Source organism: Musca autumnalis, unplaced genomic scaffold, assembly GCF_047663935.1.
Source record: "Musca autumnalis isolate F117 unplaced genomic scaffold, ASM4766393v1 scaffold_2, whole genome shotgun sequence".
Classification (NCBI taxonomy): domain Eukaryota; kingdom Metazoa; phylum Arthropoda; class Insecta; order Diptera; family Muscidae; genus Musca; species Musca autumnalis.
The window spans coordinates 143,400,684-143,427,354 of record NW_027411755.1 but is presented as its reverse complement, the minus strand read 5'-3'; positions in this window follow the sequence as shown (position 1 = coordinate 143,427,354).

Genomic DNA, 26,671 nt, shown 5'->3' with positions numbered 1-26,671 from the left:
GGACAGACGGACATGGTCAAATCGACATAGAATTTTATGCTGATAAATAATATATATACTTTATAGGGTCTCCGACGAATATTTCGATGTGTTACAAACGGAATGACAAATTTAATTATACCCTCCATATGGTGGAGGGTATAAAAACAGGCTAATAATGAAAAAAGTTTGGACCCGATAAAAACTTGCAAAAACAAGTAATCCCTGCAACAATTCGTGGTATAGAGTCATTATGTTGAATAATTTTCTTAAATTGTTAATAACTCATTTTTTGGTTGATTTATTATTGATTTAATTTTCTTTAATATGTGTGTTTGTTCTGAGTGCCACATGTGGCAATTGCAGCTGAACTGAATTGAAACAAAATGTCGAAGTAAATTCTACTGTTATGTTGTTAATTATTATGTCATAATCATGTGTTATTGTAGTGTAGCATGTCCTGTATTGCTCCAGCTCCTGCTGGGGATGTTACTGTAGTTGTTCATTTGAGAGATTATTGCTTGGGAAACACGCAATAATGGACTTAACAATACCCATATGTGTATTTTCAAAGGCAGAAACAGGAAAAAAACAAACAGACTCACAAACAGAAATCACTAGCAATATTCGAAACAGTTGCAATTTTCATTATAACACACATGAGGCCTTTTGCACATGCTGAGATATTTGCTTATTCACAAACGTGTGTGTCAGTCAACATAATTTACAGTACATTCAAAAGGAGGGAATCATTAAGTAGTATGTGGTTAATGATGATTAATATCTTGACCACATAAAAGGCAGAGAAACTAAGTTGTACTATTGTTCTAATATAAGATAATTATTAATCGTTCCCATTGCATGGAGACCACTGTAGCATGAATTATCGTAATATTATTACCTTATTGTTTTATTTTGCCGTCTTCTTATCCGTCAAAGTCAGCCCATTCAGCACCGTTTGGTAAACTGAAGACGTACATATGTTGTTCAGTTGCGTACAAAACATATGTATGTATGCATGCTTCGTGCATAAGAAAGCGGAATGTTTTTGACTAACAAGAAAGAAAATAAGCAAAGGAAACCCCCTAAAGAAAACTCAAGAAAAAACTTCGAACACTTCTATCAATCTCAACATATGCCAGCCTACATTTAAGGTTTCGTGATAAAATCATCAAGAAGCTTTGAAGAAAAACACGCACATACACACATCCACATCCACTGAAATACTGTAATACACATAAACACCCCTTTGGTACACTCAATAACATTGTGAAAACATGAACATATATTTCCGTTTCCTGTTACAAAAGCCAACCAAAATCCCCGACATTAAACTCTTTCGAAATGTTGTTGTTGTAGTTGTAGAACGTTTATCAGATTGTTGTAATATTTTCATTTCATTTTCCTGTTGTTATCTCACTAATTTCATGTAAATGTTTGCATTTCATTTAATATTTTCATTTCATTCTTTTATTGTAGCTATTTACGTTTGTTTTCTTTGGTTTCACAGGAGTTGTAATAATGGTGGGTGGGGGAGATAATTAAATGTTAAAGTTGATAATATTACATCTATATCAGATAACAACTTTCCATAAAAAATGGGATACTCAGAATACTGATAATCGGGGGGTACCGTTATACGGGGGCAATAGCAAAGCTTGGATCTATATTGACGATTTTAAGCGAAGGAGTTTCGTGACCACAGCGAACCTCAAATTTCAAACTAAAGCTAGTTCGTTTAAAATTTTTAGCTAAAATCCTCAAAATACCTAAAATCGGGAGGTACCGTTTTATGGGGACCATACCAAAACATGTACCTATGTTGTCAGTTTTTTTTTTTGTGGAGAAGGGTTGTGACCAGTTAGAGCCTCAAATCGCAAATTACAGCTAGTAAGGTTAAAAATTTTAGCTAAAATCCTAAAAATACCGAAAATCGGGAAGTATGGGGGCTATGGGACCTATGTCGACGATTTTTAGTGTTGAAGTTTTGTTACCACTGAAAATCTCAAATGTCAGCTAGTTCAGTTAAAAAATTGAGCTAAAATCCTCAGATTACTGATAATAGGGAGGTACCGTTATATGGTGGTTTTACCAAAACTTGTACCTATGTTATCAATTTTTTGTGTGTTGTGACAACTAAGAACCTCAAACGTAAAATTACAGCTAGTTAGGTTAAAAATTTTAGCTAAAATCCTCAACATACCGAAAATCGGGAAGTACCGTTATATGGGGGCTATACCAAAACTTGTACCTATGTTGTCAATTTGTTCTGTGTTGTGACCACTAGGAACCTCAAACGTCAAATTACAGCTAGTTCGTTTAAAATTTTTAGCTAAAATCCCCAAAATGTCGAAAATCGGGAGGTACCGTTTTATGGGGAGTATACCAACACATGTACCTATGTTTGGTTAAAAATTGTAGCTAAAATTCTCAAAATACCGAAGAATGGGAGGTATCCTTATATGGGGGCTATTGGAGAAGTGTTGTGACCACTAAGAGCATCAAATGTCAAATTACGGCTTGTTTGGTTAAAAATTTTAGCAAAAATGCTCAAAATACCGAAAAACGGGAGGTACCGTTATATGGGGACTATACCAAAACGTGAACCGATATAGCCCATCCTAGACCTGCCTATGGAAAAAGACACTCGGTGCAAAAATGTAACGTTATAGCTCAATTATTGTGACCCAGAATTTTATCATGACGCGGGATCAATCATTGTTAAAAGTTGATTTTAAATATTAAATCGCGAAAATTGCATCCAAGCCCACTGTGAATTTTTTTAAATTTTTTATTAAATAGCTGATAGAACAACAAAACATACATTTTTTTTCAAATTAGACCAATATTAAAGAAGTTATGAGTATATCTGTGCATATAGTTTTTACAGAATTCGACTTTTTCAAGGCGTGATATTTCTAAAGCCGTTGGTCAAAAAATTCTGAAAATATACTGAAATGTTTTGCTAATGAGCAGCATCACCACAGTAAAAAATAAAAGAAATCAAAAACCTAATTTTGAAAAATGGTCCGATTTCACTCAGAAATCTATAAATATAAAAGAGCAGTGAGGTGAGGTATTCACAGACTGACTGACTGATTCATCAGCGCCCAGACGAAACCGCTGAAGCTAGAAAGTTGAAATTTTGGGTGCAGGTTGCTGTTGGTTTGTAGGGGTGAGATAAGGCTGGGTTTTTGGAAATTCGACCTAGAAGTGTACGAAAAGTACTAAAAGGTACTAAATATGGTACCCTTTGCATTAGGCAAACGGGAAGAGCTAGAATTCTGAATTCTTCTGTTACAAAGGGTTTTTGGAAATTCGACGTCTGAGTGTACTAAAAGTTACCAAATTTAGTACCAATTGTATATTTTGATCGGGTATAGCTAGAATCTTGAAATTTGGTATGGAAAACAAGGTTGGTATGGAAAACAAGTGTTGTTTAAAAACGGAAATGGTTTGGGAAATACGCACTCGTTCGAGAAGTACTAAATGGTACTAAATTTAGTACAATTTGTATTTGGGTGAACGGATAGAGCTGGAAACCAGAAATTTGGAATTCAGACTACTGTTGAAAATGAAATGTGGGTACTAAATGGTACTAAATATAGGGTACAATATTTACAATATTGTATCAGACAAACGGTAAGAGCTATAATTCTGAAATTTGGAATGAGGGTAACTGATGGAGACCTAGAAAGGTGTACCAAAGAGTTTTTGGATATTCGAACTACAAGTGTACGAAAGGTACTAAAATTTACTAAATTTAGTACCAATTGTATATTTTGAATGGATAAAGCTAGAATCTTGAAATTTGGTATGAGAATCAAGGTTGGGTGGTGGTGTTAATATAAGGAAATGGTTTAGGAAATTCGTACTTATGTATGTGTACGAAAAATACTAAATGGTACTAAATTTAGTACAACATGGATTTGGGTAAATATATATATCTGGAAACCTGAAATTTGAAATTAAGATTACTCTTAGACTGTAGGATTAAGGTAATTTCGGAAAATCGTACTTATGAGTACGAAAAGTACTAAATGGTACTAAGCTGGGTACAATTTGGATTTGGGTGGACAGAGACAGGTGGAATACTGAAATTTGGAATTAAGATTACTGTTGGATTGTAGGATAAATTAAGTTTTAGACATTAGTACTTATGGGTACGAAAAGTACTAAATGGTACTAAATTTGACACAATTTATATTTGGGTGAACGGAGACACGTGGAATGCAGAAATTTAGAATTAAGATTACTGTTGGATTGTAGGATAGAGGAAATTTTGTATATTCGTACTTATGGGTAGGAAAATTACGAAATGGTACAATTTGGATTTGGGTGAACGGAGACACGTGGAATGCAGAAATTTGGAATTAATATTACTGTTGGATTGTAGGATAGAGGAAGTTTTGGATAATTGTACTTACGGGTACGAAAAATACTAAATGGTACTAAATTTAAAACAACTTGGATTTGAGTGAAAGGATTGAGTAGGATCCCTGAAATTTGGGATCAGGTTGCTGTTGGAGTGTAGGATTAAAATATGGTGGTTTGGGAACTCGTACTAATGTGTACTAAATGGTACTAAATTTAGTAAAAAGTGGATTTGGGCGAACGCATAGAGCTGGAATTCTGAAATTTGGAGTTAGGTTCATTGATGATGAATAACAAAGAATTACCGTAGGGTTTTTAAAAATTCGAACTATAAGTGTACAAAAGGTACTAAATTTAGTACAATTTGGATTTGGGTGAACGAACAGCTGGAACCGTGAAATTTGTAATAAGGGTCACTCCTGAAGAGTAACAAGGATGGACCAAAGGTCGAAAAGTACTAAATTTAGTACAATTTGGATTTGGGTGAACGGATAGAGCTGTAGTCCTGAATTTTAAATGAGGGCCTCTGATGGAGAGAAACTACGATAGACCAAAAGTCGAAAGTACTAAATGGTACTGAATGTTGTACAATTTGGATTTGGGTGATCGGATAGAGGTGGAATCCTGAAATTTGGAATGCGCTCAGTGATGAAAAGTAACAAAGATGGGTCAAAGGTCGAAAAGTACTAAATGGTACTAAATTTAGTACAATTTGGATTTGGGTGATAGAATAGAGCTGGAATCCTGAAATTTGGAATGTGGGTCACTGATGAAGATTAACAATGATGGACCGAAGTCGAAAATTACTAAATAGTACTAAATTTAGTACAATTTGGATTTGGGTTAACGGATAGAGCTGGAAGTCATTTGGAAAGAGGGTCTCTGATGAAGAGCAACAAATATGTTTTTGTACATTCAAACCATAAGTTTACGAAAAGTACTAAATTTAGGACATATTGAATTTGAGCTGGAATCCTGAAGTTTGGAACGAGAGTTACTAATGAAGAGTAAGAAAGATGTTCCAAAGGATTTTGGAAATTCGAATCATAAGTTTATGAAGTGTATTATATGGTGCAAAATTTAGTACAATTTGAGTTTGAGAAAACGGATAGAGTTGTTAGTTAGTAGTTTTTGATTTCACTGTGCAACATTTTTAAGGTGATCTTGTGCAAACAATTCGAACTTAGGATTTTTTGAAAATACAGACCCCAAGAACAAGAAATCCTAGTTGGGTTTTGTTGTGTCAGATCCAGCTCGGATTTTAAGGCCCCATCTATACATGGTTAAATATTGAGTCTTTAAAGAAATTCGGGGCTATATCTCTGAAACCAATGCGAATCTTCTTCTGACCTCTGAAGCAAATTTGTAGATAAGGACAATAATAAAATATTTGGAGAAATAATGAACTCGAAAAACTACATTTATTGCCTCAAATTTCAAAATATATGCAAAAATTCTAAAATTTTTATACATTTCGCATCGTATCTCCAAAACCGTTAATTTTTTCTGAATATTTTCTTTTGGAAAAATATTTCCTGGAATACACAACTCTTCAGAACATGTCATTGTTGTAAAATGCCTCTATACTGTTTTGTTTGTTTTGAGTACATTTTTCAACGACGATTTAATCAAAATGTCAATAATGTAGTGAAATCCGAAATGCAAGAATAAACTGTTGGTGTGAACTGTGTTTAAAATACGTGTTGTAAAAGATATGATGCAAAATACCGCTGAAACAACATGAAGTAAGCATTTTAGGGTTTCAGAAGAATTGTTTCTAAAGAATTGTTGAGAACTTTATTTGGAAGATTTGTGCAAAAGGTTACTTGGTTCAACTCCCAATAGTTTAGCCGATAGTGACCAGAATTTGAGCAATTATGTAAAATTTTCTATATTTTGTAGATTTTGATGCCCTAGATGGAGTTTTTCTTATGTGGTTTTTTTTTTTTCAAAAAATAAATCGTACTAATTTAGGGCTACAATATTGCTAAAGACAGCAAGGCCAAATTCCTATTCGTTTCTGCGATAAAGGCCTGATAAATGCAAAAACATGTAGATTTAGCCCGGTTTATATGAGGCCATAAAATACGAACTGGATCTGACAGGACAAAACCCAACTAGGGTTTTTGCAGTCTAAATATGTACTTTCAAAAAATTCATACTAGAAATTCTTTGCATTTTCAGTGTTGCACAGTGTTTTTATTTATACGAGAAGTTCTAAATAGTTCAATAATTTGTTTTAGGGGTGCGATAAAAAAAGTGCGATTGGGATATAAATAGATTCTTTTTTGAAACTTAAACCTATGTGTAGGAAAAGTATTACATTTGGTACCACTTTGGTATTGTATAAACGGATTGGATTTGAGTTTCAAAAATGAATATTGTTCCATTAATTCTATGTTCACCGAAGGCGGTTTCTAAATAATGTACTGAAATCAAGTAGTCAAACGTGAAGTATCTTTACAACAAAAAGTTTTTTTGTTTCAAACGTTTTAGGACGTTGATTCAAGGACCACGTCTATGCGACAATTTTATGTTGTCAGGGGGAACAAAGAGGCCTTAAAAAATGCATAAAAAATTACAGTCATTTAGGTATATGTCAAGGCATGCACATTAAGCAAATTTTTTTTTAACAAGTTTTCAAAACTTTCATTGTGCAAATTCCGAAAATACAGCTACTTCGCATGCAAAATATGCATAAAATCTTCAAAATGCTCTAAATCATCAAAATCTCCGTCCTAATAAATGTGAGAGAATTCAAGGTCAAAATTTACATAAATGTAGAATTAGACGTGACATAACCATAAAGCCATAAGGCCATATCAATCAGCTGATTCAACCAAACCTATGGAAATCAATGTATTCGATTAGTAGTAACATAACATATTGCCATAGACATAACCATAAGAAACCAATTGGGTTTTGGTTTTCTATGGTTATGGCGTTATGTCTATGTCACGTCTAATTCTACCTTAAAAATGGGACACTATAGGTATGTTATATTTCTAAAATTCCTAAAGTCGATATGTAGATATAGAAAACGTGGATTTCTATGGCCATTTTGAATACCGAAAATTTTACGGGCCTATTCGCGTTCGAAACCGCTGAAAGTAGAACCTTGAACTTTGAATGTACGCTATTGTTGTGAAAGATTAAGATAAAATTTCCATTTTGTAATATTTTTTTCATATAAAATAGTATTTATTTATATTTTATTCCCTTTCCGCATACCAAGTAGCGGGTATTTGCTAGTCCCAATATATTCTTGATCAGCATAAAATTCCATGTCGAAATAGCCATGTCCCTCTTTTCGTCCGTCTGCTGGAATCAAGATACAGCTCGCAACTTTTAAGATAGATCTTTATAATTTAGTATTGAAATTTCTAGTACGTCTAGGGTATTTGGTATTCAAAATGGGCTATACGGTCTACGTTTTGATATAGCACCCATAGAACGGTACCTGTCGATTTTTGGTATTTTGAAGGTTTAAGCCTCATTAACATATCGAAATAGCTGAAATTGGGGACTTGGAATTTGTCGATATTGGTCCACGTTTTCGTATAGCCCCCATAGAAGGATGGTACCGGATTTTCGGTATTTTGAAGGTTGTGGCCTCAATATCCCACCGAAATGGCTGAAACTTATTATTTAGTCTTCGTTGGGGGTATAAAACTTTCCTCCTGAAATTGATCGATATAGGTCCACGACTTCATATAATACACATAAAACGGTGCCTTCTGATTTTTGGTTTTTTGAGGGTTGGAATTATAATTAACTATGAAAGTAGGCAATTCCATCTTTACAATGATGCAAAGTAGGTTGGCGTAGATGACCAAATAACGGAGTTATCGCAATAGTCGGTAATACATCCTACTTTTATACCCTCCACCATAGGATGGGGGTATATTAAGTTTGTCACTACGTTTGTAACTACTCGAAATAATCATTGTAGACCCCACAAACTATATATGAGGAAAAGTCAAAATTTTTTAGTTTCCATGAAGCCAAGGTTTGCACTATTATAATACGCGAACTATTGTAGTTTACCAGTAAATATGACTATTGCTGGATTAATTTAGATGTTTTTGTACAAAGCTCAAAAATTTAGCAAAAAAATTTAATTTACGTGGTAGTTGCGACCGCGTAAAGGAAAAAACATAGGTAAAAACACGTTGAGGCTAAACAGGTTTTTTACATTGCTATTCGATTTCTGATTAAACCATTCAAAAGACGGACATCTGTCCAAAGTAAAAGTAGGAGAATACAAAATGAAGATTTCACTTCTAATGTATCACTTTCCAAAATTTCCACTGCATCCACCTTTTATTGATGCTGACATTTTGAAGCCGGATTTCAGGTGTTTTTTGTATTTTTTATGTAACTGGGACGCGCATACGGATATTTCGAAAAACGAATTATAGGATTAAAGAACTCGCGATTTCGCATAATCTGATATGCATATTGAGTATGTAGCCCACACAGCAGCAGAGTAATCTACTGCCAAAGGCCAAAATTTAGTGCGATATTTTTTCTAAAAAACCTATTTTTTGGGTACAATATTTACAATATCGTTTTGAGTGTGCTGGTACCCCGCGATATTTTAGTTTTTCGACGATCCGGATCATATGAATCACAGATCGTAAAAATCCATCTACTCGAACGGCGGAAATGGCTACTGCAAAAACTGAAAAATTTGCGAAAAATGTTTTTCAAAATATCGCTGACTAATTCGCGTTTTATGTGGATCGTTTCCATTTCAATGAAGAAAGTGAATCATCACTCGCGTTTGTGCGAAAACAGCGGTTTGAAAAATTTAGTGGCGTGGGAGCTGTATCCGATTTATCCAAAAAATACTGTGTGATGCTACATCCACGGTTCTTGATGGATTTTATTGAAATATGTTTAGATCGATGTATTTTTTCACGGTTGATAGTGAAATCGGATGCGCATAAAAAGTGTATGCACTTTGTGCAAAATATAAGCGTTATACAGTTTGTTGCACACTAAACTGCAGACGATGCTACATCTTAGAGGCCAAAGTAAATCCTGGCAAATGTGTACAAATTAAAAGAGAAGAATTCGCTGTATTGGTAAACCGCATGCGCATCAAGTGATTTTGAGGATTTCGCGATTTATACGCATTTCAAAATGAACACTACCCGATACAATTTTATTTCAAGATTGTACCCCATTTAAACGAACCCAACATTTATTTGAAAGATATCCATATCTTCTGCTAGATGTTAGCGTGTTTTCGAGAAGTGATTAGAATAAAAAATGTGATTTATTGCGTGAAATTTAACTAAAATAGAAGAAAAACTCCAACCTATTTTTCTTACATTTTGTTCAACTAACTCACAAAATAAATTTTAATAAATATTTTCTCTTACAAAAATTATATAAATTTCCTCAATATATTTTTTGTTTTTTGCTATAATATGCAAACCGCTAAACGGATTTGTATAGTTTTGGTTTCATTTGAATCTTCGCGATGTTTAGATTACGTACATATTTTTTTTATATTTTTCAGATGCATAAACAGCTTGAATTTTATTAGAACAAGTTGTAAACTACCAATTGTTTTGAATGCTTTCCTAATTTCCGCGAAAATTTACAACTTTTTCACTAAAGTTATGGGACCTCAGTAAACATATAGCATGTAGGGAGCCCCTAATTAAGAGAGTTTCTCAATATAATGATTAGAGTCTTTTAAAGATTTTAACTTTTGCGCGCAACAACCAAAATTAGTATCTCGAATAGATTTAAGAATGGGATTTTTTTCCCAATCTATGTACCAAATATCTTTCATGTAGCTTAAAAAAAATTTTTAATTTTTTTTTTTATGGAAAACTAAAAAATTTTGTCTTTTCTTCATATATTCGTCGTTTTATGGAATTTTTAAGATATTTGTCCCATTTTACCACGGAATTGGTTGTAATTTGGTATTTTGTGTCTCCAGAGGCCAAAAAACATTACTACCAATGTTGGTTTATATAGGTCCACGTTTTGGTATTACCCCCATATAACGCCCCATATAAAGTACGCGTCATTTCAATATATTTTGAATGTATTAGTCTCATTTGACAACAGAATCGGTTGCAACTTTGTATTTTGCATATCCAGAGGCTAAGAATTATTTCTACCATAAAATGTTTATATAGGTCCACGTTTTGATATAGCCCCCATAGGACGATATCTGCCGATTTTCGCTATTTTGAAGGTTTTGGCCACATTATCACACCGAGATGGCTGAAATTTGGTATTTAGCCTTCGTTTGGGGTATAAAACTTTCCCCCAGAAATTCGTAGGTATAGGTCCACGCCGTCATATAGCGCCCATAGAACACTACCTTCCGATTTTCGGTATTTTGAAGGTTGTGGCCACATTAATCCACCGAAATGACTGAGATTTGTGGTGGAGGGTATAAAAAGTTCGGCCCGACCGAACTTAACGCCTTTCCTACTTGTTATTATTATTATTTTTTTTTGTAATCACGCTACACGTCGCAATTCTGATTGGATCGTCACGAAATTGTGGGTGTTAATGGGGGTACCATAGAAGAAAAAACCTATTGATTTTGGTAATGGTCGGATATTATTCAGGGGTCGGAATGTGAAAAAAAAACTTATTTGGTGAAAAGGCCAACGTTTTATTTCAAAGCGAAAATCTCTCTTCTGTAAGAGGTATATCATGTGTTTCAACAAAATCGACTTGTAATAATGAAGACATTCAGAGCAAAGGCGCTAAGCTATCTCAATTTTAATATTTTGAATTTTACCAGTCAAAAGCGTAGTGGTGTAGGGTATCACATAGTCGGCCCTGACCCGGCTAAAGCCTTGGCTCACTTGTTTTTGTTTTGGTAATATATGGTGATTTCAACTTTTATATATTATCTGAAGACATCATAAAGGAATCTGCTCTAAGTATAATTGTTAAATACGAAGATTTTATTTGGCGGTACTATGCCAAATCACCCTGTTGAACGACAGTTCTTGAATCTAATAAATATCTTTACCTCATGCCTCCGGTACCATTTCTGTCCACAAAAAATACCTCCAGGTCAATATAAAACACCTTCTACGTTTTGAGTCATATATTTGTGTAAGGGCCCTGAAAATTACTGTTTTCCTAAAACTTGCCTATATTGTTATACCGGTATCGACGATATATATCGGAAGGGTTTGTATAGATTTATCGCTGCTAAACCTTTATTTGATATCTGCGTATGACCTCTGAGAGATCTGCTTAATAATTCGTATAATTGTTTGGTCATTCTCTGCAGGAGATGTAGTTGCCCATACACCTCCATCCATCTTATGGCGATGATATAACTTTTTACGCAGTATTCAGCTGAATTTTAAATATTGTACTGTTTCTATGTTCATTGGATCCACAATTTTCAAAAATAACAATATTTGTGGTGGTGGGTATAAGAAGTTCCGCTCGGCCGATCTTAACACTTTTTACTTGTTCAATACACAAATTACTTCATACCCTTTACTACCGCATTTTCTATATAAATTAACTTTCTTTGGATTCCACATCATTTCACCCGTGCGTTTTCTAGGAAACCCAAGACCAATCAAAACCATAAACAAAGCCAATTCAATGAAACTTCATGGCAAATAAGACAAACCTGAATAAAAAGTAACTTACAAAAAATATATATAACTAAAGGAACAAAATTCTATTGGAAATTCTCATAAAACTTTGCCAAGAAAGAGAACATCAAGTAAAGTTTTGCCAACAACAAACCCTTTTGGCACCGATACACAAAATAACCAGTCAACCAACCAACAGCAAAGCAAACTAAACGAACTTTGGAAATATAAACTTTTCTATGGAAAATATCAAGAAAAATTGGAAAACAATAACATAAAAATAAGTTCAAAAGCCATTTAAGGTTAATGGAGAAATACACCTCATTTTTTCTTCTCCCTCTTTTTTCGTGTAAGAAAAGAAACCCAAGCAAACAAATCTATATTCGTTGCAATTGGCAATAAAAGACAAAAAGTCAAGTTCATTAACGAAAAAACTTAGAGGATTATAGTAAAACAAAGGTATTGTCGGGAAAATGAGAAATATCGAAATGAGAGAAGGTAAATTACAGTACAGTGGTTTTTTGGTGCTAAACAATTAATAATTTCATGACGTAGGGGATGATAGATATTAAACAATAATTCTGATCGAATACTTCGTGCCAGGGTTTCCGAGTCGGAGTCGAGCAATTTTGCTGGAGTCGTAGTCTGAGTCGAAAAAAATAACTCATCTCCGACTCCGGGCAAATGTTTTTTTCTATAATATAGAAATTAAATTCGTGACACCAAAACTTTTTTAAACAATCATTACTAACTTTAAAGAGAGCCAAAAAAAACATATAAGCAAACGGAATATTATACTAATTTAGAGGATGATTCACAGGAACGAAGCCTAAATACCAAATTTCAACCATTTTTATACCCTCAGCATTTATGCTAACGAGGGTATATACACTTTCATACGGGCAAAATGTGCCTCATCGAAATAATGGTTTTAGACCCCAAGTGTGTTTTGACGAAATCCGTTTCAGTACAAGTTTTATCAGGGGCAAGTCCTTACTTCTTAAAAAAATAGCCTAAAATCTGTAAAAAAAACCCCTTTGACACCGTGTGTAGTGGTTAGAGCGCAAGATAAATCTCGAACGGTTTTACTGATTCGGTCCAAAATTTGGCCTTCGTAATATTTTGACCAAACATAGTTTAAGTTCGAAGATAAGCCAAATCGGTCCGCTCCTTCAGGTTCCTCCCCCACAAAAGTTCAAAAATTTTAGGAAAAATTGTGCGCACGATAACTCTTGAGGGGTGTGACCGATTTGATCCATATTTTACACATCCTAATATATCTATCAGATATAAATCAGGCTCGAACATGGACTATATTTGTCCACTCCTTCGGGTACCTCCCACACAAAATTTCGGATAGGTTCACTTTAAGACCTGCTCTCGGATCACTTTGATTTTTTTGAAGCAACTTGCGGTCGCTGCTCCATTACGACGATACACGTTTTTTTCAGGTCCAAGTCCATAGTACGGCACCATAAGTAGTGGGTGGACTTCCGATAATTCCCCCCAACATTTAAAAATATGTCACTATGATGTCTCTTGAACGGGGCAACCAATTAGGTCCAAACTTTGGATCTTCTAATATTTTGTCAAAATTTAGTTTAGCTTCTAAAATGGACCATATAGGCCCTCTCCTTAGGGTAGCTCCCCTACAAAAGTGCACCACTGTGTCTTAGTCCACTTTAGGGTCTGTTCGAAGATCCTTTTGAAATGTATACCGATGCTTTTCGTTGTGGTCCTGTTTACAGCCATATTATGTTTTCCGTGGACAAGACCATGCTTCCTGGCATAGTGATCCAAAAGTTATACGATGACCCACTGAAATGACTAGTGGGCGCGATATCTATCGAAAATATATGACTCCCAAAATAAGGTCCATTTCCATAATGAACTATGTGGGTCCATTCCTTCAAGTACCTCCTCGTCAACACTTTTGCACTTTAATCCTAATCCACAATTTTGTCGGCAAATTCAAATGTCCAACTCACATAGGCTTAGGGTATATCTCTGTCGGCAAAGCCGACTGATACTTTTTTACTTGTTGATATTGAAGTCACAAATTTCAAAATTCCGCAAATCGGGAGTTACCGTTCTATGGGGACTATGTGAAGAGGAGGAGCTATACGGACAAATTTCAGGTGGAATATATTATACACGTAACAAAGACTAAATGCCAAAATTCAGTAATTTCGGTGGCATACTGAGGGCGCAACCTTCAAAATACCGACATTCGGGAGGTACCGTTCTGTAGGAGCTATATGAAGGCGTTGACCTTTACCGACAAATTTCAGGTGGAAAGTTTTATAACCCCAACAAAGACTAAATACCAAATTTCAGCCATTTCGGTGGGATATTGAGGCCACAACCTACAAAATACCGAAAGTCGGGAGGTACCGTTCTATGGGGGCTATATGAAGACGTGGACCTATGCCGGCAAATTTCAGGTGGAAAACTGTATACCACCAACGAAGAGTAAGTACCAATTTAAAGCCATTTTGGTGGGGTATTGAAGTCACAACTTTCAAAATTCCTAAAATCGGGAGGTAGCGTTCTATGGGGACTATATGAAGGCGTGGACCTATACCGGCAAATTTCGGGTGGAAAGTTTTATGCGTTCGACGTTACTTGGACACCCTTTCGAAGTGAATTGTGTTAAAAGGTTCTGCCTATATCTGCAACCATTTAGCCAAATTCATTACATTCTGATTTCAAAAGAGATTGGACAAAAATACCTGATTTATACCTATGTGGTTTATGGCGAAATCGGTAAAAATATATATGTGTGAAGGTATATGGGAGCTGAATCCAAATCTGAACCGATATTAATATCACTTGGTAAACTTATTTTTACACCGAACTATGCCTTACATTTTACATTTTCCTTGGGTCGGACCATTTCCCTATCCTCACCTCCAGAGTAGACCTGCCGACTTCATATCCTCTGAACACCGTAATTTCTTTGACCATAGGAAACACCGAACTATGCCTTACATTTTACATTTTCCTTGGGTCGGACCATTTCCCTATCCTCACCTCCAGAGTAGACCTGCCGACTTCATATCCTCTGAACACCGTAATTTCTTTGACCATAGGAAACCCTAATGTTGTTGTTTGTTGTAGCAACATGAAACCTATGTAGAAGCCTAGGTTTGATGCTGGGTTGTCAGCCGCTGGTCGTATCACTATGGTTTTGGACCAAAAGAACCCTCTACGTGGGTGAAGAGCTTCGCCATCCGAAGGAATAAGGAATTTCAATGGTGATGCTAAAGCAACTAAATGTACCAGGAGTAGAGTATGTGACTTATGACCAGTGTTGCCGACAGTTTTTGATCAGAAATCGTCAAAAAATCGTCAAATCGTCAACAATATTTGAAAAATCGTCAAAAAATCGTCAGCATGGTCCACAACTCGGTTTGGTTACCGTTTAATGCGATTTTTCGCTGCTATTTTTGTGATTGAGACTGACAACATAAGATATACAATCCACAGCAATAAATCTAACCCAATATCACTTAAATACTGCTATAAAAACAGCTTTCAGAAGATGATAGTTTCCCTATGGTTATCGAGTTTGAAGCAATGCAGTATGGTAAAGCTGGGTACACATTGCCATTTTAAATGGTAGCTTAGCTCAAATATCGCTTGCTTGACAGTGTGACTGTCCACATTTGTCCGTACACGTACATTTTGGTTGTTGGGCAGTCGAAAATCGATAAAAAACAGTGTTCGAAAATAAACACTATGGTATCGTACCGTACCGTTCTGTACCGTACCAAGGTGGATAGGTACACTACGATAGTGTACCGCTCCGGAACACAAACACTAAAACATATTTTAGTGATACTGTACCGGAACACAACGATAAACGTAGTGTACCGCATGCCGGAGCACTAAAAATCGTAGTGCTCCGACTGCGGAGGACTAAAAATCGTAGTGTTCCGACTGCGGAGCACTAAAAATTTTAGTGTTCCGACTGCCGGAGCACTAAAAATCGTAGTGTTCCGACTGCGGAGCACTAAAAATTTTAGTGTTCCGACTGCCGGAGCACTAAAAATCGTAGTGCTCCGACTGCGGAGCACTAAAAATTTTAGTGCTCCGACTGCGAAGGACTAAAAATTTTAGTGTTCCGACTGCCGGATCACTAAAAATCATAGTGCACCACGTGTTGGAACACTAAAAAATAATAAAGGTATTATGTTTTCTTAGGAAAATTAAATATTTGGTTAAATTTGATCAAATACAAATTAAGATAAATTGTTACATCCATGTATGATTAATTAAACACATTGCGAAATTTGGTCAAATTATGAAAAAACAATATTTAGTTTTTGTGGCAGTCGGAACACTAAAATTTTTAGTGATCCGGCAGTCGAAACACTACGATTTTTAGTGATCCGGCAGTCGGAACACTACGATTTTTAGTGCTCCGCAGCCGAACACTACGATTTTTATTGATCCATTGTCCAAAAATCAAATCAGGCGTTTTTCACGTTTTCTATTAGATTTTATTTCTTAATTTGTATTTATTAAAAAAAATAAAAAATATTTAATTTTCCTCACAAATCATAATAAACTCATGTATCCACAGTCAGGACACTACAATTTGTAGTGCGCCATTGTACAACAACCGAATCAATGTTTTTCATATTTTCTACTTAAGTTCCTAACGTTCTTAATTAATATGTATACATACATGGATTTAAGAGTTGTATCTGAGTTTTTATGTCTTAATTTGTACTTATATCAAAAATTATAAATATTTAATTTTCCTCGCAAATCATAATAAACTCGTGTGTGGTACATTATCATTACGTTATTTTTTAGTGTTCCGACATGTGGTACACAACGATTTTTTAGTGCTCCGACTGCGGAACACTACGATTTTTAGTGTTCCGACTGCGGAGCACTACGATTTTTAGTGTTCCGACTGCGGAGCACTACGATTTTTAGTGTTCCGACTGCGGTACCCAACGTTTTTAGTGTACCAAAATGTGGTACACTACGTTTATCGTTGTGCTCCGGAACAGTATCACTAAAATATTTTTTAGTGTTTGTGTTCCGGAACACTAACGCTAAAAATATTTTAGTGATACTGTACTCGGAGCGGTACACTATGTTAGTGTACTGTTTATTTTCGAACTCTGATAAAAAAGCATTTGTAGGAAGTTAATAAAGCTGGACTCATATTTTTATAACAAAATATATATAAGTAATATTTTATTTCGAAAACTTTTTATGGAAGAATTTCATCTATTACCAAAACTAAAGGAAAATTTTCAGCTCATGTAATTTGAATGTGGGGCAAAAACTATGAAATACCTGTGCCTAGATATGCCAGATATGTGCCTAAATATAGCCAATCCGTCTGGAAATTTCAACAAAACATTAAAAAGCTCAAAAATCGAGTTTGCAACATTGCTTTCCTTAAAATCTTTAGTGAAACTTTGGTCAAAATGTAGTTATCGTCTTTTATTTCATGCATTTCTGGCTTAGGTGAAAAATCGTCATTTTGGACCATAAAATCGTCAAATCGTCATTTTTCAATTTTGGGCCAAAAAATCGTCAAAATGACGATAAATCAGCAAATTCGGCAACACTGCTTATGACTCAACTTATCGTGTAGTGGCCAGAGTAGCCTTGTTACTGAACTCTGGCAAGGATGCCAGGAACGGTAATTTATGCAGACCGATGTCACATTTGTAACTAGTAGCAAACCTACTTGAGGTATCCAAGCGAGGAATACCGAGGAAAGTCCAACAGCCACTCTGTTCACCTCCAGGTCCAAAGATATCTCCTCATCAAAGGGAATTTCAGGCAGGTTTGAGTGGAAGACATATTGGTGGAGACTATAAGAGCATATCGCAGGAGTACCTCATGGACTCAGGAGATGCAGCTCACACTGAATTGACGTGCACATGGATTAATAATTTCGACCACTAATTACTCCAAAGTCCGGGCGGTTGATATTCGTTAGCTTATATGAGTTGTCCGCGCATACCACAGCTATCTGCATAAGATGAGAAGTAAGTATAAGGTGCTCAAAGTCCCTGGTAAGCTATGCGGCGCCAGTGTGTTGGCAAAGCAACGTCGGTGTCATTCTTAAGTGTTCCATACGCCATTTTTGACATTTTGAGTTACAGGTACCTCTTAAAGTTTTCAACCCTGCTCTTTCTGAATTTCTAGTCGGTTTTCCTCTATCTCTTATAATTTTCGTGATATAGAAATGCCAATATGTTCCATATCCACTTTGGACGCAAAAAATCTGCTTTTTTGTTCCATATCCATAAAGTCTGGCGTATGGAACAAAAGAACTATGGACTTTTTTATTCCATACGCCAAACGGTATGGATATGGAACAATCCATACCGTTTGGCGTATGGAACAAAAAAGACAAGAACGAATTGTTCTTCTAAAAAAAGATGGCGTTTGGAACAAAAACTTGCCTTATTTTGTCAAGTTACGAACAATGTGGCGTATGGAACAAATTGTTTTAAAGGACTAGGTTTAAAAACTGAAGAAGAATAGTGTTTAAATCAAGATATTTTAAAATGTTGTATTGTTATATGAAACTAAAATTAATTTTTTCTTAAATTTAACGCCTCCCGCTTAATAAAATACATGTAAGATAATTAAAATTTCAGAAAATGAATTAAAACAGAATTCTATTGCCACTACCTATAGTTCAAAGAACGATTATTGATTTTTTCGAATAAGACAATAAAAATAAGCTAATAAATAAATGTAAAGGAAACATATAACAATGGTCCGTAAAGCATTTATTTTCTACTGCAACTGTTTTATTGAAGCCCCCGAATTTTCAGCTCTACAGCAGCACTTCATATAACGGAGGTGGAACACAATTGATCAAAAGTTTGTTTGTTAAAATGTGACATAAAGTGTTCCATGCCAAAAAAAGATCATATGGAACAAATCAACAAACTTTTGCATTTATAAAAATTGGCCATAACTGCTGGATTATAACAGATACCTGACTAAAATAAACTCCTAATATATTCTTTAAGTTTAGTTAAGTATAACTGAGCTCTAAAAGTATTGGATTTTTGCACCATATCTAGCCTGTATGGATTAAAACATTAACTTGAGTCTTTCTCGAATCAGGCAAATGGCGTATGGAACACTTAAGCATGACACCAACGATAAGTGATACGTTATGGAAGAACTTACAAATTTGCCAGAAAGCAGCCCTGCGATCTGCAACAGGGTATATTCTTATGTCTTCGATGGACCACTTTCATGAGAAGGCTAAGATTTTGCCGGTGCGTCTGCACAACAGGATGTTGTTGTCATTATGTGCTCGGTAGCTATAAGTAACACCATCCAAATCAGCGTGTAGTGGATAGGTACCCTCCGCCCTGGGAAGATCGTCATGGTCTGAGGAGGTAGGTCCAAAGATATCTCCAGATCAACAGACATTTCAGGCAGGTTTGAGTGGTAGACATACTTATGCAGTTGAAGCGGCTATAAGAGCCTATCGTAGGAGAATCTTCCACGGAGTTCACCCGCCATTCATTTAGCGGAATAATAATTATTATTTGCAAAACATTGGCAAAAAATGTTTCTTCATAAGAATTTTTTGGAGCTCTAAACCAGGTATCGGCACTAACACAAACTCATTGTTTGCGGTCTCACGCATACGTCTCTCTCTCTGCATGGACAGCGTGTGAGTTAATGCATTGCTAGAATTAAAAATCATTAAAACAAGCGACAGCAGAACCTTCTTCATTGACTTCAGAATTAAGACTGAATGGTGGTTGATCTCTTGTTATTCTCATCAAGGGCACGTGTGCCCCTTTTTTACGGATGCTGCACCATGCACACAGCTCTTTATTATAAACCAGCATTCCGCAGCTGCGAGAGCCCTGTTGACAAAAATCCTTTCCACCCATAAAAAATATGTTCTAACATAAGAAATATGTTTATACCCAAACATATTAAATTGAGATATGTTACAAAATGTTGCAAACATATATTTGTTTGGACACAAACAAATTATGTTTGGATCCAAACATATATTAGTTTGCAATCAGTCCCAAACAAATATTTGTTTGGATCCAAACATATTTCTAACAGATATTTTTCTGCGTGTATATGTTTGGTATAGCCCTTGTATAGCGGTAGATCCTGACTTTAGGTATTTTGAGGATTTCAGCACAATTTGTTAACCGATATATTTGTTATTTGGCTTTTGAGATTCACAGCAGTCACAAACCCGCTCCGCCATATGTTGGCACCATATGTCCAGGTTTTGCTGAAACCCCCCAAATAACTTTACCTCCCGATTTTAGATATTTTGAGGATTTTAGGTTCATTTTTGACCTACACGGAGCTCTTGAACCAAATTTAAATAGAAGGTGCTTACACCTGGGAAGTTTTTGCTGATTCTGAAACGACGACGTTCATAGATGAGAAAAATCAAAAACAAAAAATAAATCGCTGGAGCGCTTTTTAAGTAAATCGCGATTCAAGTTGACATTTTTAAGAGTTTTTTAGGTTTTCACGATTTTGATTGGAAACAGCAATTCCTATCGAAATTGGACTTTGATCACGATTTATTAAAAAAATCCATACAGGGATTTTTCTGGTTTTTGGATTTTTCTCATCTATAAACATTGCTGTTTCAGAATCCGCAAAAAACTTACCTGGTATAAGCAGTTTTCATTTAAAGTTACTTAAGGTGCACTGTGCATAACATTGTAATATAAGGACAATCCATTGTCCTAATTTGAACTTCTATATCTCAATAACAGTAAAAACTACGAAGATATCATAAAAGCCAGTCTTATAGAGAATTTTCATAGCTACAAAATTTTTTTAGTCCAATGTCGATAGGACTTGTGGTTCCCAAGCATAATCGTGTAAACCTGCAAAACCCTTAAAAATGTCAACTTGAATCCCGATTTAATTACAAAGCGCTCCGGCGATTTTTTGTTTTTATACCCTCCACCATAGTATGGAGGGTATATTAAGTTTGTTTTTCCGTTTGTAACGCATTGAAATACTCATTTGCGACCCTATAAAGTATATATATTCTTGATCAGGGTAAAATTCTAAGTCGATCTGAGCAAGTCCGTCCGTCCGTCCGTCCGTCTGTGGTAATCACTCTAGCATCCACAAAAATGGAGATAGGACGGTGAAATTTGGGGAAAATGCGTCTTTTGTTTGCAGGCAGGTCAAGTTCGATGATGGGCTATATCGGTCCACGTTTTGGTATAGCCCCCATATAACGGTACCCCCGATTTACGGTATTTTGACGTTTTTAGCTACATTTTCAGACCGATTTGGCTATAATTTGACATTTAGGGTTCTTAAGTATCAATAAACATATATAACAAAACTTGTGGACATAGGTCCACGTTTTGGTGTAGCCCCCATATAACGGTACCCCCCGATTTACGGTATTTTGACGTTTTTAGCTACATTTTTAGACCGATTTAGCTATAATTTAACATTTAGGGTTCTTAAGTATTAATAAACTTATATAACAAAAGTTGTGGACATAGGTCCACGTTTTGGTATAGCCCCCATATAACGGTACCCCCCGATTTACGGTATTTTGACGGTTTTAGCTACATTTTCAGACCGATTTGGCTATAATTGGACATTTAGGGTTATTATGTATCAGTAAACATACATATATAACAAAACTTGTGGACATAGGTCCACGTTTTGGTATAGCTCCCATATAACGGTACCCCCCAATTTGCGGTATTTTGACGTTTTTAGCTACATTTTTAGACCGATTTAGCTATAATTGAACATTTAGGGTTCTTAAGTATTAATTAACTTATATAACAAAAGTTGTGGACATAGGTCCACGTTTTGGTATAGCCCCCATATTACGGTACCCCCCGATTTGCGGTATTTTGACGTTTTTAGCTACATTTTCAGACCGATGTAGCTATAATTTGACATTTAGGGTTCTTAAGTGTCAATAAACTTGTATAACAAAAGTTGTGGACATAGGTCCACGTTTTGGTATAGCCCCCATATAACGGTACCCCCCGATTTACGGTATTTTGATGGTTTCAGCTACATTTTCAGACCGATTTAGCTATAATTTGACATTTAGGGTTCTTAAGTGTCAATAAACATATATAAAAAAAATTGTGGACATAGGTTCACGTTTTGGTATAGCCCCCATATGACGGTACCCCCCGAATTTGCGGTATTTTGACGTTTTTAGCAACATTTTTAGACCGATTTAGCTATACTTTGACATTTAGGGTTCTTAAGTGTTAATAAACTTATATAGCAAAAGTTGTGGACATAGGTCGACGTTTTGCTATAGCCCCCATATAACGGTACCCCCCGATTTGCGGTATTTTGACGTTTTTAGCTACATTTTCAGACCGATGTAGCTCTAATTTGACATTTAGAGTTCTTAAATGTTAATAAACTTATATAACAAAAGTTGTGGACATAGGTCCACGTTTTGGTTTAGCCCCCATATAACGGTACCCCCCGATTTACGGTATTTTGACGGTTTTAGCTACATTTTCAGACCGATTTAGCTATAATTTGACATTTAGGGTTCTTAAGTATCAATAAACTTATATATTAGAAGTTGTGGACATAGGTTTACGTTTTGGTATAGCCCCCATATAACGGTACCCCCCGATTTACGGTATTTTGAGTTTTTATCTACATTTTCAGACCGATATAGCTATAATTTGACATTTAGGGTTCTTTAGTGTAACTAAACTTATATAACAAAAGTTGTGGACCTAGGTCCACGTGTTGGTATAGCCACCATATAACGGTACCCCCGATTTACTACATTTTGACGTTTTTATCTACATTTTCAGACCGATTTAGCTATCAATTGACATTTAGGGTTCTTAAATGTCAATAAACTTAGATAACTAGTGGACATAGGTCCATGTTTTGGAATAGCCCCCATATAACGTTACCACCCGATTACAAGAATTTTGAGAATTTTACCAACAAGTTTTAACCGAATTATCTGTAATTTGAATATTTGACATTTGAAATTCTTAGTGGTCACCACACCTCTCCACTAAAAATTGTCAAGAAAGCCCCCATATAACGGTACCTCCCGATTTTCAGTAATTTGATGTTTTTAGCTACAATATTAAACCGAACTAGCAGTAATTTGACATTTGAAGTTCTTAGTGGTCACAACACCTCTCCATCAAAAATTGTCAACATAGTTCCATGTTCGGATATAGCTCCCATGTAACGGTACCTCCCAATTTTCAGTAATTCGGCCATTATAACGATACTTCCCGATTTTCGGTACTTTGAGGATTTTACTTAAAATGTTTAACCGAACGTAGGTCCATGTTTTTGTATAGCCCCAAAACAAACCTCCCGATTTTCCGTACCTTAGCTTTATTTTTGGACGAACTTTCTGTAATTTGAAATATAAAAGCCAACAAAAATTGTTCATTTAAGTTCATATTTTCGTATAGCCCAGATACCTCCGAACTAGCTGCTAATGACATTTGAAGTTCCCACGTTATGTACCGATTTTCGATATTTTGAGGATTCTAGCTAAAATTTTTAACCGAATTAGGAGTTATTTGACATTAAAGGCTCCCATCAAAAACTCTCAACATAGGCCCATATTTTATTATAACCCCTATATAACAGTACCTCCCAATTTCTAGCCCACCAAAAATTGTCAACAGTTAGATATAGGCACAATAAAAAAGGGCCTCCCGAATGAAGCATTTTATGTACATTATCTGACATTTTAACGTACTCACTTAAAGTTGGCGACAGGAATGAATATTTTATGGTGGAGGGTATGAAAAGTTCGGCCCGGCCGAACTTAATGCTTTTTTACTTGTTTTTTTTTTTTTTTTTTTTTTGGGGGGGGGGGGTGGTTTCTCATCTATGAACATTGTAGTTTTAGAATCCGCAAAAAAAATCCCAGGTGTAAGCACCTTCCATTTAAATTTGGTTCAAGAGAACCGTGCCTAACTGAGTGTAATTTGAGAGTTGAGGTTCCAAGTGGTCAGAAAACTTCTCCACTAATAACATTGTGCTACAGTTAAAATTTACAGGGGTTCTGATGCATAGATTCGGTTTCGTGGTTGCACATGGAAGACGAAGATAGCTTTGGTTTCGTTGGGTCACATCGTTTTTTGATTTGATAACGGTAAATGTAGTGAAAAACGAGGTTTCTTGGATTCTCAACTTTAATCGGGTATAACTTATTTTTTTCTTTTTTTCGCCCCCATATAACAGTACCGACAGATTTCAAGTATTTCGACGTTTTTAGCTACCCTCCATAAGTATGGAGAGTATAATTAAATTTGTCATTCCCTTTGTAACACATAGAAATATTCATCGAAGACCCTATAAAGTATATTTATTCTTGATCAGCATAAAATTTTAAGTCGATATAACCATGTCCGTTGAAATCAAGATGTTGAAATCAAGATACAACTTGCAATTTGCAAGATTGACCTTTGAAATTTGGGAAAGGGAATTATATGGGGTACACATTGGGTCCCAAGAATTATAGAAATTTCAGTTTTTTAGTGTTTTTATCGATTTTTGCACATGTAAACAAATTCAATGGGGCAAGTAGTTCATAGAAACATCAATTAATACATCATATTCTTCTTCATCTCTGTATATTTGCGAATAGTGGGATGTACCCACCAGCAGTGTTCATCTGTAAAATCCGTTTGACACAAAAATTTTCATTAAGAAACTGTAATATGATGGTTTGAGCTATTGATTATATAAATATTTTCCATCTGGACTGAATTTTACCCATATGTCGTGATGTATGTCACGATAAACCTATGTTCATCTCTATGGGACCTACGCAAATTTCAATAATTTTGTAAACATAAGGCAAATTGGAGATAGTCTAGTGAGACCGCAAGATAATATGTTTCCCGGAGCTTAAAACGATTAAATTTAATATCAATAATCCAGAAAACATTTATCTTGAATAGTATATGCCTACTTTCATGGATCCTGACCAATTTCAGCAAACCTCAAAATCCTTTATTGTTAGAAAGGGGTTGGTTATACCTTTAAACATACTCATGTGTTACGTGTTCACCTAGCGCTTTGTTGACAGTTTTGTAGTGATAGGTCTTTGGCGTTATTCAGACTTGTAATTTTGAATAACAAATGGTGTTATAAGTTGATCCTTCTTTACATAAGGGTGCATTTTATTGATCTTCATTCTATAAACCCCTTCCAAATCGAAAATTTTCTTGAATGAATCATCTACCTTAAACACTTTTTGAAAAGTTTTTGCACTTTATATTTAAATTTCAGTAATCTGTTAACAATTCCAATAATTTCAGATCCAATTGTACATTTGTTTTTAAAGTTTAGGCGACTTTCTGACGTTTAGGTGTACATTACGAAAAATGGTCCGCTATTGGGATATATTTTGAGATTCCGGGGTGATAAATTATTTTTTGAAAAAATGATTTGTTCAATGCGTTAACTTCAATATAAATTAATTTTTGTATATTAATTGAATTAAATTAAAAAATCATAGCGTGTGCTAATTATATGTCCACTTGATAATTTGGTCGCCTTCACAAAACTTTTATTTAAAAAAAAAAAAAAAAACACTGATAATACTATCCACTTATATCATTAAATCTGTTAAATACATTATAGAGAAGGATTTTGTTTACGAAAATATTTCAATTTGCCCTATCAAAACTCTTAGCTGACTGAAATCATTTTGCCCCAAAGGGGTGTGCTAATTCTGTGTCCAACACTGTAGGTCCCGATTTTCAGCTTTTTGAAGGTTGTGACCTAAATATCCCACAGAAATGGCTGAAAGTTGGTTTTTAGTCTTCGTTGTGGGTATAACACCTTTCACCGGAAATTTATCGATATATGTTTATGCCTTCATATAGCCCCCATATAACGGTACCTCCCGATTTTCGGTATTTTGAAGGTAGCGTCCTCAATATCCCATCAAAACGGCTGAAATTTAGTATTTAGTCTTCGTTGATGGTATACAATTTTCCACCTAAAATTTTCCGTTATTGCTCCATGTCTTTATATAGCCTTCTTCTAACGGTCACTTCCAATTTTATGCATTTTGAAGATTTTGGCTCCAACATCCCGCTGAAATAGCTGAAATGAAATTATATAAAATTATAAAATTTTCCACCAATATGGGTTCATTTTGCCCCTATAAAGCGGTACCCCCGGTCTTCGGTATTTTAATAGTTTTAGCCACATTATTCAACCGAAATAACTGAAATTTCGTATTTAGTCTTCGCTAGAGGTACAACACATTTTTACATGTACAAAACACCCCTTCCAAAAAATCAGACAGCATAGGTCCACGTTTTGTTATAGGCCTTATATAAGATTTTTTGAAGATCTTAGTTACATTTTTTGCCGAATTTTGTGTGCCGAAAAGACATAAAACTTACTCTCGAAAAACGTTCAAATCTTGGAAGCGGGATGGCTGCAATTTAATATTGTGTGTTGCTATGGCAATATATTTTATAATTGAATCACAAAGGTGAATGGAAATATTTTATTGGATAAAGAAGAAATCGCATTTAATATTGGTAATTACATCAATACATTTTTCATATACATATATATGTATATTTGAAATATTGATGTACCTTTTTATTACATTATATAATCATTTAATTCCAGATGCCGATTTTCCACTGATGATTTCAACGATGTTTCTATATATAATATTTTCTTTTTAAAAGTGGGAT